Below are 17,971 nucleotides of genomic sequence, written 5' to 3'. Positions count from 1 at the left end.
TTCATACTTAGTAGCTAATATACAATTCAACTACTACAATTCTATATGAAAAACTGATTATAATAATATTTCGCGTTCAAACTTTTATACAATATTTTACAAACTTACAATACCGCTTATTTTACATAAAGCATGAAATATAGCACACAATAACTTTGATACAAGATAGTTGTGAAGACAATTCTAGCTAGTACACAAGTCGTTCAGCAAAGGCAATAAAGACACGTAATTCATACGTCCAGAAACAAGTCATGCATTCTGGTTTTACTAGGACTACTTCCCATCCTTGGTCTTGTGCAACATAACCGTTATGGCCGTTGATAAGACAGCGTGTTGTAACGTCATCAAAGGGACGAGGGTTACGTAATGTCCAACAGTCCCGTAATAATCTAAAAACCTCATTTCTTACCCCAATTACCGACTCCGTCACTTGTGGAAACGTTTTGTTTAATAGTTGTAGCCCGATGTTCTTGTTCTCACTTTGGTGAGAAGCGAACATTACTAATCCGTAAGCATAACATGCTTCTTTATGTTGCATGTTAGCCGCTTTTTCTAAATCACGAAGTCCAATATTCGGATATATTGAGTCAAAATAATTTCTTAACCCGTTGCGTAAAATAGCATTTGGGTTCCCCGCAATATATGCGTCAAAGTAAACACATCGTAACTTATGGGTTTCCCAATGTGATATCCCCCATCTTTCAAACGAAAGTCTCTTATAAACCAAGACATTCTTGGAACGTTCTTCGAATGTCTTACAAACTGATCTCGCCTTAAATAGTTGTGCCGAAGAATTCTGGCCGACTCTAGACAAGATTTCATCAATCATGTCTCCGGGTAGGTCTCTTAAAATATTGGGTTGTCTATCCATTTTGTGTTTTTAAACTGTAAAATAGACAAGAGTTAGATTTATAAAAAAAATACTTATTAATACAAGCAATTTTTACATATATCATAAAGCATAAGAACACTATATTCCATATATTACACCACACGAATACAACTATCTTATTCCGACTCGCTCGTTTCCTCTTCTTCGGTTTTGGTTCGTTTTGCCAAGTTTCTAGGGATATATGATGTTCCCCTAATACGAGCCGTCGTTGTCCACATTGGTTTAGAAAAACCTGGTGGTTTAGAGGTTCCCGGGTCATTGTTACAACTTAAGGACTTCGGGGGTTGACGATACATATAAAGTTCATCGGGGTTGGAATTAGATTTCTCTATTTTTATGCCCTTTCCCTTATTATTTTCTTTTGCCTTTTTAAATTCAGTTGGGGTAATTTCTATAACATCATCGGAATTCTCGTCGGAATCCGATTCATCGGAGAATTGGTAATCCTCCCAATATTTTGCTTCCTTGGCGGAAACACCATTGACCATAATTAACTTTGGTCGGTTGGTTGAGGATTTTCTTTTACTTAACCGTTTTATTATTTCCCCCACTGGTTCTATTTCTTCATCCGGTTCCGATTCTTCTTCCGGTTCCGATTCTTCTTCCGGTTCCGACTCTTCTTCCGGTTCCTCTTCGGGAACTTGTGAATCAGTCCACAAATCATTCCAATTTACATTTGACTCTTCATTATTATTAGGTGAGTCAATGGGACTTGTTCTAGAGGTAGACATCTATCACATAATATCAAACACGTTAAGAGATTAATATATCACATAATATTCATATGTTAAAAATATATAGTTTCCAACAAAAATGTTAAGCAATCATTTTTAAAGAAAACACGGTCGAAGTCCAGACTCAGTAATGCATCCTAACAAACTCGATAAGACACACTAATGCAAATTTTCTGGTTCTCTAAGACCAACGCTCTGATACCAACTGAAATGTCCCGTTCTTATTGATTAAAAACGTTCCATATTAATTGATTTCGTTGCGAGGTTTTGACCTCTATATGAGACGTTTTTCAAAGACTGCATTCATTTTTAAACAAACCATAACCTTTATTTCATCAATAAAGGTTTAAAAAGCTTTACGTAGATTATCAAATAATGATAATCTAAAATATCCTGTTTACACACGACCATTACATAATGGTTTACAATACAAATATGTTACAACAAAATAAGTTTCTTGAATGCAGTTTTTACACAATATCATACAAGCATGGACTCCAAATCTTGTCCTTATTTAAGTATGCGACAGCTGAAGCTCTTAATAATCACCTGAGAATAAACATGCTTAAAACGTCAACAAAAATGTTGGTGAGTTATAGGTTTAACCTATATATATCAAATCGTAATAATAGACCACAAGATTTCATATTTCAATACACATCCCATACATAGAGATAAAAATCATTCATATGGTGAACACCTGGTAACCGACAATAACAAGATGCATATATAAGAATATCCCCATCATTCCGGGACACCCTTCGGATATGATATAAATTTCGAAGTACTAAAGCATCCGGTACTTTGGATGGGGTTTGTTAGGCCCAATAGATCTATCTTTAGGATTCGCGTCAATTAGGGTGTCTGTTCCCTAATTCTTAGATTACCAGACTTAATAAAAAGGGGCATATTCGATTTCGATAATTCAACCATAGAATATAGTTTCACGTACTTGTGTCTATTTTGTAAATCATTTATAAAACCTGCATGTATTCTCATCCCAAAAATATTAGATTTTAAAAGTGGGACTATAACTCACTTTCACAGATTTTTACTTCGTCGGGAAGTAAGACTTGGCCACTGGTTGATTCACGAACCTATAACAATATATACATATATATCAAAGTATGTTCAAAATATATTTACAACACTTTTAATATATTTTGATGTTTTAAGTTTATTAAGTCAGCTGTCCTCGTTAGTAACCTACAACTAGTTGTCCACAGTTAGATGTACAGAAATAAATCGATAAATATTATCTTGAATCAATCCACGACCCAGTGTATACGTATCTCAGTATTGATCACAACTCAAACTATATATATTTTGGAATCAACCTCAACCTTGTATAGCTAACTCCAACATTCACATATAGAGTGTCTATGGTTGTTCCGAAATATATATAGATGTGTCGACATGATAGGTCGAAACATTGTATACGTGTCTATGGTATCTCAAGATTACATAATATATAATACAAGTTGATTAAGTTATGGTTGGAATAGATTTGTTACCAATTTTCACGTAGCTAAAATGAGAAAAATTATCCAATCTTGTTTTACCCATAACTTCTTCATTTTAAATCCGTTTTGAGTGAATCAAATTGCTATGGTTTCATATTGAACTCTATTTTATGAATCTAAACCAAAAAAGTATAGGTTTCTAGTCGGAAAAATAAGTTACAAGTCGTTTTTGTAAAGGTAGTCATTTCAGTCGAAAAAACGACGTCTAGATGACCATTTTAGAAAACATACTTCCACTTTGAGTTTAACCATAATTTTTGGATATAGTTTCATGTTCATAATAAAAATCATTTTCTCAGAATAACAACTTTTAAATCAAAGTTTATCATAGTTTTTAATTAACTAACCCAAAACAGCCCGCGGTGTTACTACGACGGCGTAAATCCGGTTTTACGGTGTTTTTCGTGTTTCCAGGTTTTAAATCATTAAGTTAGCATATCATATAGATATAGAACATGTGTTTAGTTGATTTTAAAAGTCAAGTTAGAAGGATTAACTTTTGTTTGCGAACAAGTTTAGAATTAACTAAACTATGTTCTAGTGATTACAAGTTTAAACCTTCGAATAAGATAGCTTTATATGTATGAATTGAATGATGTTATGAACATCATTACTACCTTAAGTTCCTTGGATGAACCTACTGGAAAAGAGAAAAATGGATCTAGCTTCAATGGATCCTTGGATGGCTCAAAGTTCTTGAAGCAAAATCATGACACGAAAACAAGTTCAAGTAAGATCATCACTTGAAATAAGATTGTTATAGTTATAGAAATTGAACCAAAGTTTGAATATGATTATTACCTTGTATTAGAATGATAACCTACTGTAAGAAACAAAGATTTCTTGAGGTTGGATGATCACCTTACAAGATTTGAAGTGAGCTAGCAAACTTGAAAGTATTCTTGATTTTATGAAACTAGAACTTTTGAAATTTATGAAGAACACTTAGAACTTGAAGATAGAACTTGAGAGAGTTCAATTAGATGAAGAAAATTGAAGAATGAAAGTGTTTGTAGGTGTTTTTGGTCGTTGGTGTATGGATTAGATATAAAGGATATGTAATTTTGTTTTCATGTAAATAAGTCATGAATGATTACTCATATTTTTGTAATCTTATGAGATATTTCATGCTAGTTGCCAAATGATGGTTCCCACATGTGTTAGGTGACTCACATGGGCTGCTAAGAGCTGATCATTGGAGTGTATATACCAATAGTACATACATCTAAAAGCTGTGTATTGTACGAGTACGAATACGGGTGCATACGAGTAGAATTGTTGATGAAACTGAACGAGAATGTAATTGTAAGCATTTTTGTTAAGTAGAAGTATTTTGATAAGTGTATTGAAGTCTTTCAAAAGTGTATAAATACATATTAAAACACTACATGAATATACATTTTAACTGAGTCGTTAAGTCATCGTTAGTCGTTACATGTAAGTGTTGTTTTGAAACCTTTAGGTTAACGATCTTGTTAAATGTTGTTAACCCAATGTTTATAATATCAAAAGAGATTTTAAATTATTATATTATCATGATATTATGATGTACGAATATCTCTTAATATGATATATATACATTAAATGTCGTTACAACGATAAACGTTACATATATGTCTCGTTTCAAAATCATTAAGTTAGTAGTCTTGTTTTTACATATGTAGTTCATTGTTAATATAATTAATGATATGTTTACTTATCATAATATCATGTTAACTATATATATAACCATATATATGTCATCATATAGTTTTTTTTTTACAAGTTTTAACGTTCGTGAATCACCGGTCAACTTGGGTGGTCAATTGTCTATATGAAACCTATTTCAATTAATCAAGTCTTAACAAGTTTGATTGCTTAACATGTTGGAAACATTTAATCATGTAAACATCAATCTCAATTAATATATATAAACATGGAAAAGTTCGGGTCACTACATCCTAGACATGGCCTCGCAAGGAAATTTCGTGTCTCGAACAGCAGATGAAGCATGGGATCTCTTGGACACAATGGCTGCACAACAGGAAGACTGGAACAATGAAGTTGCTGAGAAGGATGATGTCTTCACTCATACGGTAAAAATACTGGAAACCAGGTTACAAGATCTCACCCTCACTCTTCAAAGTTTACAAATTCCTAAGAACTCCGATGCTACTAGAACCAATCTAAGGTATCCTTACCCTAGATGGGCACACAAACAGCAAAATAGCTCGGATCATAATATAATTTTTCCATTGCACAAACCTACTCTCCACTCTAAGGAAATTTTAGCTGAATTTATGAAAAAGCAATACATGATAAACCTTCAAGTCATAGAATGCCAGAATAAGTTCGACACGTTGATAAAGACTTTTGAAGAATTAATCACTAATTTTCAGCTTACGCTTAAACGTTTAACCACTAAAATTGATATAGAGTGTAGTGAGTTTGATGCCCTAGTAATTACTAGAGGAGGAAAAGAAACAACTGTCAATATACCCATACAAGATTTTTCCGATAAGGAACCTGTGCAAATTGACCCAGTCGTCAATTCACCGGAACCTATCTCTCCTAATGCCCCGAAAATTATTCCGCGCGCCCGCATACCTTTCCCAGGTAGGCTTAGGAAGGAAAAACATGAAGCACAATTTGCTAAGTATTGGGATATTATTAAGAATTTGCATTTGAATGTACGTCTAGTAGATGCTTTAGTAGAAATGCCAAACTGCACTAAAGTTTTCAAAGAACTGCTTTCAAATAAAGAGAGATTAAGAGAGATAGTTAGCTTGCCCTTAAGTGAAGAATGCTCGTTAGTGTTACAGCATGGAATTCCCCCTAAGTTAGGAGATACAGGAAGATTTATGGTACCTTGCTACCTACAAGATGTCCAGATTAGCAATGCGTTAGCAGACTTGGGAGCCAGTGTAAACCTAATGCCCTATTCATTATTCAAGAAGCTAGGATTAAATGACTTAAGGCCAACCAGAATGACTATCCAACTCATGAACAGATCAGTTAAGATTCCTCGGGGAATAGCTGAAGATGTCCTAGTTAGAGTGGATAAGTTCGCATTTCTCGTTGATTTTGTCATTATGGATATTGAGGAAGACACGAAGGTCCCACTCATTCTTGGCAGACCATTCCTAAATACTGCCAAGGCCGTAATTGACGTTCACGAGAAATCATTAAATTTAAGGGTTGGAGGAGAAGAAATCACATTCAATGTTGATCGTCTCATGAACCATCCTGCGGAAGAGAATGTGAATCTCTCTGATTCTTTTCAAGAACTCGTCAACGAATACTTGGAAGAGACTATGGCTATTTGCAGTCAAGATCAAATTTCTAAGGATCTGTTCTTTACACCTCCTGAAGGAAATCTCGACAACCATTCAGCCATAGACCTTAGTTATCCCATATCTCCCCTCTCTGAAAGTAACCTTCTTGGCCATACTATTCAAATAGCACCGCTAGGATAAGGCATTCCTTTACCTCTACTAAGGAGAAGACCGAATGAAGAAATAGATTTCATTCCGGTATATCAGGAACCCCAGTCAAGGGAAGACTGTGGGGAATTTTCCGAACCTACTTTCGAAACTAAAGAAGACATTTCTGAAGAGGAAGCATTAAGAAGGACAATTTCGCGAAATGAAGAACAGATTGCATCAGTGACCACTACTGAAGAATCAGAATTCCAGAAGAGGTACGACTCATTAGACCGTTAGGAGATAGCTAGAATGAAGCCATCTATCGAGGAGCCTCCAGAATTAGAATTGAAGAAGGTACCCGACAATCTGGAGTATGCATTCTTAGAAGGAGAATTGCAACCCCCTGTGATTATATCAAAAGACCTTATGCCACAAGAGAAGGAGAAATTGATTCAAGTGCTGAAATCACATAAGAAGGCAATTGCTTGGAAGATCTCCGACATCAAAGGGATCAGCCCCAGCTATTGCACCCATAAGATCTTCATGGAAGATGATTTCAAGCCATCAGTTCAGAGGTAAAGAAGGGTCAACCCTATGATTCAAGAAGTCGTCAAGAAAGAAGCAATCAAACTTCTGGATGCCGGTCTGATCTATCCAATCTCTGATTCACCGTGGGTCAGTCTTGTTCAAGTGGTACCCAAAAAGGGAGGGACGACCGTAATTCAAAATGAGAATAATGAATTTATTCCAACTCGGGAAGTTACCGGCTGGAGGGTTTGCATAGATTATCGTAAATTAAACGATGCAACCCGGAAGGATCATTTTCCATTACCTTTCATTGATCAAATGTTGGAACGTCTATCAGGAAATGAGTACTACTGTTTCCTAGACAGTTTTTCCGGCTACTTTCAAATTCCCCTCGATCCAAAGGACCAAGAAAGAACAACCTTCACCGGTCCTTATGGAACATTTACCTATCGACGTATGCCCTTTGGGTTATGCAATGCACCAGCTACATTTCAGCGATGCATGGTAGCAATATTCCATGACATGATTGAACATTGTATGGAAGTCTTCATGGACGACTTCTCAATCTTTGGAAGTACCTTTGATTCGTGCCTATTAAACCTTGACAAGATGCTTACCCGGTGTGAAGAGTCAAATTTAGTTCTTAATTGAGAAAAATGTCACTTCATGGTAAAAGAAGGGATAGTTTTAGGACATAAGATCTCTAAAGCAGGAATAGAAGTTGATAAGGCTAAGATTGAGACCATCACTAAACTTCCAGAACCTACCACGGTAAGAGCAATAAGGAGTTTCCTAGGACACACCGGTTTCTACCGACGTTTCATTAAGGATTTTTCAAAGGTCACACAACCTCTCACTCACCTCTTAGGAAAGGAAGTCCTGTTTGTCTTCAATGAAGAATGTCGAAAAGCATTCAACTATCTGAAAGAACAGCTAACACATGCACCGATCATGATAGCTCCTGATTGGAGTCTACCATTTGAAATCATGTGTGATGCGAGCGATTTTGCAGTTGGATCAGTGCTTGGACAACTGGCAGATAAACACTTTCATCCAATCTATTACGCCAGCAAAACCTTAACCGGAGCTCAAGAGAATTACACTACCACGGAGAAGGAGCTGTTAGCCGTAGTATTCGCATTCGGCAAATTTCATTCCTATCTTATCTTGTCCAAAACTACGGTCTATACAGATCATTCAGCCCTCAAATATCTATTCACTAAGCAAGATGCGAAACCGAGACTCCTACGATGGATCTTACTCCTTCAAGAATTCGACATCGAGATTAAAGACAAGAAAGGAGCAGAGAACGTCGCAGCAGATCATCTTAGTCATTTGGAAAACCCAACGATGGAAACACTTGCAGAACAAGATATCAGAGATAAATTCCTGGAAGAACAGCTTATGAAATTAGGACAAACTCACATAGGATCACAGTTTAATGACACTCCTTGGTATGCCAACATGGCCAACTACCTAGTTGTCGGAGTAGTACAAAAGGGCATGAGTACCTCCCGAAGAAGAAAGTTCTTCAGGGATGCCAAGTACTACTACTGGGAAGATCCTTACCTATTTAGAATTTGCCCTGATCAGATAATCAGGAGGTGCGTAGATGAGAAGCAAGCAGCAGGGATTCTTCACCAATGTCACCATGGACCAACTGGAGGTCATCATGGAGCAAATTTAACCACTAGGGAAGTCTACGAATCAGGATTCTACTGGCCATCTATATTTCGAGATGCGCAAGAGCTTGTAAAGCGTTGCAACGCATGCCAAAGACAAGGCAATATCTCTATGAAGAACGAGATGCCTCGGACTAATATCCAAGCTTGCGAGATCTTCGATATATGGGGATTAGACTTCATGGGCCCATTTCCAAAGTCTAACGGGAAAGAATATGTCCTCGCAGCAGTAGATTACGTCTCCAGATGGGTTGAAGCTCAAGCATTTCCAACTAATGATGCCAAAGTCGTCACAAATTTCCTGAAGAGACTATTCTGCAGATTTGGAGCTCCCCGTGCGATAATAAGTGATAGAGGCACACACTTCTGTAACACTCAGTTTATGAAGGTGATGCAATAATACGGAGTTACCCACAAGATGTCCACTGCCTATCATCCGCAAACCAACGGACAAGTAGAGGTCACGAACAGAGCACTCAAAAGAATCTTAGAATGCACTGTCGGCCATCATGGAAATAAATGGGCCGAGAAGCTAGATGATGCTCTGTGGGCATTTCGGACTACTTACAAGAATCCTCTAGGAACTACACCCTACCGAATGATCTATGGAAAAGCTTGTCACCTTCCGTTAGAACTCAAATACAAAGCTCCCTCAGTTACCGGAAGACATAGAAAAATGCAATCTAACGAACTCGCCGAATTGAGAGACCAAGCATATGAAACGTCATGCATCTACAAGGAACGAACGAAACTTACGCATGATGCCAAATTAATCCCTACAAATTTTGCCCCTGGAGATAAAGTTCTTCTCTTCAATTCTCGGTTCAAGAAGTTCGCGGGAAAATTTAGATCAAGATGGAGTGACCCATACAAAGTTGTACACGCTTTTCCACATGGAGCCGTGGAGTTGGAAGGACCTACTGGTAATTTCAAAGTCAATGGCCACCGGTTGAAAGCCTATTTAGAAGACCACGATAAGGAGGAGCACCTCTTCTCCTTCGATCCATTCTGAAGATCTGACAAGGAAAATTCGAGCTGTAACGACTTGATAAACAAAGCGCTCTTGGGAGGCACCCCTTGCTTATCCTTTTTCTTATTATTATTATTATTATTTTTTTTTTCAGTTTTAAGATATTATTTTTGTACTAACAAACTAAGCGACATACTTGCGCTTAGTGCTTACAAGTTTGTTGAATGTGTTTAGGCGCAATGCCAAGTTCAGGAGCATCAGCTTACATTCCCATTCGTAGGAGGAGGACTCCTGTAGTTTACTCATTCGGAAGCGGTGCTGATCAGAACAGGCCATCAACATGGCAATTAGGCCCAAGGAGATTAGTATTAGAGAGCGTTGAGGAAGACATCGGCACAGCACCGCCATCTCCTCCCGTCCGACGATCTTGACGTCTAGCCAGGAGACCTGTCGAGCATACACAGTTGCCAGATGCGCATGAGCCTCAGATGGTGATTCATTACGGAGCTACTTTGAGTGACCCTGATGTTGCATGGGCACTACTCAGAGATCAGCAGAGCCTTTACAAAGCTCTAAGAGCATACCTCCGGCATGAGGGGATGCCACGTACTCTGGGCCCATCTTCATTTAGGCTAGCACGCCGTGTTCAGCCGACACAACAGTCTATGCCCGGGCATTCCACACCAGCTTCAGTTCACTTTGTTTCCATTCATGCACACGCTACACCTACTCCCATCGTGCCGCCTACCCCAGTTACAGAGCCAGTTCCAGTTGCTGAGTTGCTAGAGGGTTGTCATTTAGTCACTATTCCTATTTCAGTGGAGCCGCCAATGGCCCAGGCATTTGAGATCACTGGGAGCATCCCTGGCGAGGAACTTTTCCCAGACTTATCCCACCTGGAGATACCGACAGACTTATGTCTAGAGTCTTTACTAGGCCCTGGGATGGATATAGGGCAGCCTTTCGAGCACATGCCGAACCTGGAGGATGACGTTTTTAGATAATTTGCAGAGCCGACACACATTGACCAGGATAGTATCTCGTAGACTACTTTATCTTTATTTTATGTTTTAGTTTTTATCTTTTTGAAGCATTGTATAAAAAGTTATATATAGTGGAAATGCTGCCTTTCTCTTTTTGTTCTTCATGTAGAAATATTATTAAAAGAGACTGGTATGTAGGAGATGGACCGTAGGAAGGCCCAGCACTAGGAAAGTTAACACGACCATAGGGAAGTAATCCTTCCTCAAACCTATTTCAATTATAACGCACTAAAATCTCTAAGTGTGGGGTAACCCCCGCAACGAACTTAGAATTTTAGAAGTCATGTCCTTAATTCATATAGTATCAAAATATTCTTTCGAGAGAACATTAGGGACAATGTTCTTCTAAGTGTGGGGTAATGGGTATGGTTTTTAAGGTCAAAAGTTTTAAATCAAGTAACCATAAAATGCCAGGTTTTGAAAAATTCTTTTGTCCAAAAGTAATTAAGCAATGGATATTGGGTAATTTTGAAAAATTCTTACTTTGTTTTTGCCCAAAAGATCTAATAAAATTGCTAGAAATCGGTTTTTGAAACATTTATTAGAACGCAACGATTAAGCTAAAAACTAATGTTTTGTGTCAAAAGATTTCTTTTAAGAAAATATGTTAAAGGCTACGCATGATCAAGCACGACCCCTACTCTAAAAAAGTGAGGAATATTGGACCCAAAGTATCTGTATGACCCATTAAATCTACAGTACTTTGTTATTTCAATTGATGAGCGTGCCGGTGTACGGTTCAAGTTAGAACTTGGTTTGGTCATAAGTTTCAAGGCCAATGGTTAGTGAGTGCCATACGTGGTGCAGGTGCGATACTCCTTCCGAAATCTTTCTGAATAGAGAAGACAAAAAGCCATCCGTTTCCGTTTCCACTCCACGTATTTCAACCCGACCAACTCACATGAAGAGTTGATGAATCAGAAATATTCACCCCAAATTCAATCCCAAAATACACCATTCACATTTCATTCCCCTTTCCATTTACCAAAGATCCAGAGATCAATGAAGAGATAGATCGATCAAATTCGCTTTAAAAGCACTAGTCGAAAGATTCCGAACCCCTGATTGTTTTTGATAGGTCAAAGACCTATTTTCAGTGGATTATCACTTCCTCTCTGGGCACCAGGAATGAAAGACAAAAGTTATAAAGAAAGGGTATGCCAAAAAAATAAAAAATAAAAAAAAAAATGAATGATGAAAGAGCAAAGTCTCTAAGAGCAAAGTCTCTAATAAGGCAAAAAGAAACCCAAGGAGATGCCCTGAAGAAGAATGAAGGAAGAGCAAAAGAAAATTCTAGACAAAGTCTTAGCATAATCCGCCTCTTTCGAAGCAAAACTTTACGGAACTCTCAGCCATTATCTATCCAAAATGGATACTCTGAAGAATTAAAGTCTATCAATTCTCTCAAAATCAAAAGATCTGGATACCTTTCACCAAAACTCATAAAATTCCCACCAAACCTATAACCCGTCTTCCTCTTGAAAGAATGCTTAGGAAGAAGATCAGTGCCGTCCTTACTTAGCCGGTGGAGATATCGATGCTTTACCAAGCCTATGATGAGAACTGTTACACAACTGGCTTCTAAGCGATAATACGATTAGAATAGGACACCTAAACACTTAAGTGATATGAGTGATCTGTCAGTGAGAAGACTGATCATGTATATTCTACATCTGAGAGTTAGAAAGTACGCCTTTTCCACTATGGACGCAATTGAAATCTAGCGACCAAATCATCGAAGTTCGAAACTTTTTCTAATACGTTCGACAGATGAACCGACTTCTGATGAAGGCATAATAAAAAGATCTACGGGTGGTGCAAGTAAGAATCTATTAGAAAGATCCCGATATTCCCGCTTTCTTGCTTGAGGACAAGCAAAGCTTGGGGTATTTGATATCGAGCAGAAAGTCACGTTTTTACCCCCTAAATCAGGCACTAAAACAATAAAGATTAAAACTTTGTCGGCAAAATTATAGTTTTTTCTGTTGATTTTGTAGATTGAGTAATTACAAAGGCGCTGCAAAAAGAATCAAGTAAAACGGAGCTAAAATGAAGATTCTAGAGCGAAAACGGTGAAAGACAAGAAATCAAGTTACGATCCAGTGAATCAAGCCTGACCAAGCAAGCCATACAGCCTGCCACTATGGAAATGGCCTGCCAAATACGTGCCACCACACGAGCCACCATGCGGCCTGCCAAGCCATACGGCCTGCCATACGGCCTGCCACTATGGAAACGGCCTGCCAAATACATGCCATCACATGAGCCACCATGCGGCCTGCCAAGCATACGGCCTGCCAAAAACGTGCTGCCATACGCCTTGGCATACGCCCTGCCAGGCGTATGCAGGAAAATTCCAAGTCTATTTAAAGGGCCTTTCTCCATCCATTCCAACACACACTCAACTTGAAATACAGTTTATATTTTCAATATTTTAGGTAGTTTTTAGTAGTAGTTAGCTTAGCTTTTATTTTCCGGAGGATATCCCGGCGAGTCCCTGATATCCCGGGCAGATTAGTTCGGCTTTTTCAGGTTTTATTCGAAACGCTTGTCTTTTGTATTAAACATGTATTCTTATCTTTTATGTTAAATAATGCGTTTCGATATTGCCATGACAGCATAATTTATCTGTATGTTTCCATGATAGAAGTTTGGGTTAGCGTAATTATATTAATATAGTACAATTACTGTTATAATACTGAATTAGGAAGTCTGATAGATTTGTATGCTAGTATCTTAAGGATTGACCAACTTAGGTTGTGATCAGGACTTGTCCACCTATACGAAATTAGCTACTTCATAGGATTAAGACCCTTGGTTATACTGTATCTGAAGATTCTATGAACTCGGTATGGCCGGAGTTCCCGAGAGGCATCTAATGCACTTTTAGGACACGGAAAATAGGAATTGAGACATGAATGACCTGGTATGCCTATTGACTGTCCCAAAGAGACCTCTTAGGAGCTGTTAAGATCTAGTTAGTGCCTCTACTGTATGACCCAAGCCTATTGCATGTTCTTGTCTGATTGTTGCCCTAGGTCTTAGTCATATCAACTGTTTAGGTACTTATTAGGTTTCTATCTGCTTTACTATCAGTATATTAACTGTAATGCTGTATAATGTTTGATTTGCTGTGATCTCACTAGTATGATGAAATGGTTGTTAGTTTTCATTTAAGGTTTTGCCAACTTAAACCGACAGACTCCTTCCGTTTGTGATCAGTGTTCAATCAACACATCACGTTGTTATTCAGTTATCTAAACTGATAACGAGGGTTAGGATTAGAGCTTAACTCACTAATAAACCTAGTACTCTACTGAGGATAACCTCCGAGGTATTGTTACACTTCAGTTATACGACCAAGTGACATACTTCTCACTGCTCAAAGAGAACTCCGAGAGTTCAGAGATAAGTAGGTCTGTGTAATTGGCTCATCCAACCAGATCAACATCAATCCAAGCATAGTCTTAACATAAGCATAATTACCTTTCCCTAACCCAATACTGATATCTTGGTCAACAATTCCTTGATCTGCATACTCCGAATATCCTCCCACTTTATTTACTTTTTCTTCTGCATTTAGGACCTTTAGCTAAAATCAACTACTATCTTTTATCCAGGTAATTTAACTAAAAGACAATTATCCACTTGATCTTCAATTCGTTAATCAGCATAAAATTTGACACTAGGTTAACTTACACCTTAGAAAGTAAAGTAAATTTAGGCCTCGCAAAATATAAATAAACAAAGACGATGTGTGCTAACGAATCGGACATCGTGCAACCTAACGACACCGCACAAAATAAAAACCGTCCGTTAGTGGCATATCAGTATATTATATATATATATATATATATATATATATATATATATATATATATATATATATATATATATATATATATATATATATATATATATATATATATATATATATGAAATGTTACAAAATTAATAAGATGTAATTACAAGTTAAAATATAATTATTATATTAATATTGTTATTATTACATTCCATATTAAAATAAATATTTGTATCATCAGTAACATAAATTCTAATGTAAGGTATAAAGATATATATAAAATTTGTTATGTTTAAGATGTATTATTATTAATACTATTAATATTTTTATTAAGTATTGTCATTAAGAATTATTATTATTATTATTATTATTGTTATATATATCATATAATTAATAACATGTAATGTTAATGTCTGATATAATAAATTTAATTATAATTAAACTATAATTGTTATAATAATAATATTATTACTTTCAATATTAACATCTACATTAGTATTATTAATATTATTATGAAAATAGATATAAATATAAAGTGTTATACTATTATTACTAATATGATTGTAATTGGTATTATTGTTAGTATCATTAATAATATTATTATCATTATCATTATTATTTTAGTTATCAACCTTATTATACTATATACTAATTGTGGATAACAACCTCCAATGAGGAACCGCCACATACCCCGAAAAACACATTTACTGTAGTATTTTTTTTTTTTTTTGGAAAACAACTTTGTAATTTCTACACTTTATCACCACCAACAGTCGTCGACCACCACCACCAACAACCGTCGGCCACCACCACCTGATGTGGCCGGGAAACCACCACCACCACCTACATTTTTTAACAACGAAAACACCAAATTATCCACCACTCCCGCTAGCAGGAAGCCCACCACCACCCCCGATGCTGCTTTCATTTTGTTAACATTAAGGAGAAGAAAAAGATGTTGACGAAGATGTCTGACGGTGGTGATGATATTATATTATTCAATTTTAACTACCTCCACCATCCACCACCGGTTCCCACCGCCAACCACTTCCATCCACCACCAGCAAACAGGTCCGGCCACCTCCACCATCCATAAAGTAACAATTTAAAGAAATAGATCTGAAATATAATCAAAAAATAAACAAAAACACAGATATGAGAAAAGAGTAAAGTTGTTCCGACTCGCTGAAATATGACCGAAAAAGTTGAACAGTCGACGGAAAAAACAAACTCCGGTCCCGGCTCTAGGGTGGCGCGTGGGTGCACAGATTCCGGCAACACCGGTCAGGTTATGTTCATAGCTTAATCATGTTAAATGGTGGCTGTGGTGTATTCTAAAATTTAAAGATGAGTTGTTAATTTACAGACCTAAGTGTTTTGGTGGTTATTAGTTAATGATTTTGAGATTGAGAGGATGGGAAAGGAATGAGAGAGTAAGGGGAGGAAGAGAGAGAGAGAGAATGGTTTGGGAGAAGGAAAATGGTTTACCGATTTGTAAATTTTGAAAAGGAGTGTCAATTATTAAAAGAAGAAAAAAAAACATGTATATCACTGTAAAGAAATCAATAAAACAATTGAAGTGTTGGTGTGCATAACAAATTGAGTATGTGGGGTTTGTGCCTATAACATTACCTTTTTTTTTAAGATATATAGTACGGAGTTAGAAAATATGGAGTAAATGTTTATGGTTTCCTACTTAAAAATCCCATCTTTCTAAAAACTACAAATAATGTTACAAAATAAATAATTTCATTTTAAGCTACTATATAAGATAAATACGGAGTACAATTTTTCCCCTTATTTTCTTACCTTTCTTTTCATCCTTTTATAGTTTTATTTATGCTTAATTAACTGAATAAGTTAATACACACTTTTTACCATAAAACTTACAATTATATCCTTAAATTTATCTAGAGAGTTGAACCACTATTATTGTAAGTAAGGACATATTAGTAAAATTAGATGTGTATAGATCAAAAATTGGTGTGTGAATATCACCTCCCATAAGTTAACTGACGGTCAATCAATCAATATAACCCTTTAATTAACCGATCAAAATCACTCCGCAACAAACACAAACAAAATATTAACCGCCGCCGCAACGCGCGGGGCTCCCAACCTACTTATAATAAAAATAATACAATTTAAAATGGTTATTATTAATAATATTATTATTATTATCATTTTTATAATTTCTTTTATTCTTATTAATATTAGTATAATTTGATAAAGTTATTACTAATATTATTATTATTATAAATTCTATTATTATTATTGCTAGTATTTTTATAAAGAATTTATAATATTAACAGGTTTAATAAATAGATTTATATTATTACAGAAGTTAATATAATAGATATATATAAGAAATTGATATATATATATATATATTGTAACGACCCGCACTTTTTCGATCGTTCTATACTTATAAGATTAATATTTACATAAATTAAACCTTACCAACATGATAAGCAATCCAAATTATCGAGACTTATGTTTTTCGAAAAGAGTTTTACACAACGTTTGACCGTCTAGTTTGACCGATGATATCACGAACTATACAATATATGATAATTATACGTTTGTGTATATATATGTATATATACATATTTAACATGACCTAAGAATGTTTTAATATCTCATTTTGTATTAATAACAATAAGTTATAAGTATATTTTGAAACTACTAACTTAAGTTTTCAAAACAATAACCATACGTAACGTTATTTGACTTAAATACTTATGACCTATAATGTTTATACATATATCGTATAAGTAATGTATTTAATCACTTTTAAAGACTTAAATACATAAAACAATATAAGTATATTTACAAAAGATAACTATATTTGAATCCTCGTTCCGTTTTCTCAAAGATTTCTATACGTATACCTAGGGTATATGTACCCGTATCATACGCAGCTTCTAGATGTATTTACTATTGGTATATACCAATAAAAATCTGCTCCTTAGCAGCCTTAAATGATTAAGAAACATTTGGAACCAACCATTTGTCAAGTAGCATGAATTATTTAGCAAGAAAACAAAGTTAGGTATCTTTTTTTTCCTTTATAACCTAAAAATGTTTTTATGCATGCACACCATTTCTTCACCCCATTTTCTCATACTTACACTTCCATTTCTCTCTCAAAATACTCTTAACTTCATACTTGATCATCTCCAAGCATTTTCCCCATCATTTAGCTTCAAAAACAACACTTAAACCTCATAAGAAAACCTTACAAAAACACTTCAAGAAATCCTTCCAAGAACACCAACTTACTTCCAATCTTTCATCCACTTCCATCACCCTTTTGGTTCTAGGTTCTTACTCCTCTTTTACAACAACCTTGTCCAAGGAACTTGAGGTAGAATCTATGTTCATAACCTTATT

The sequence above is a fragment of the Rutidosis leptorrhynchoides genome, chromosome 4 (assembly GCF_046630445.1).
Source record: "Rutidosis leptorrhynchoides isolate AG116_Rl617_1_P2 chromosome 4, CSIRO_AGI_Rlap_v1, whole genome shotgun sequence".
NCBI lineage: Eukaryota > Viridiplantae > Streptophyta > Magnoliopsida > Asterales > Asteraceae > Rutidosis > Rutidosis leptorrhynchoides.
The sequence above is the reverse complement of the archived record's forward strand: the minus strand, read 5'-3'. Positions refer to the sequence as shown.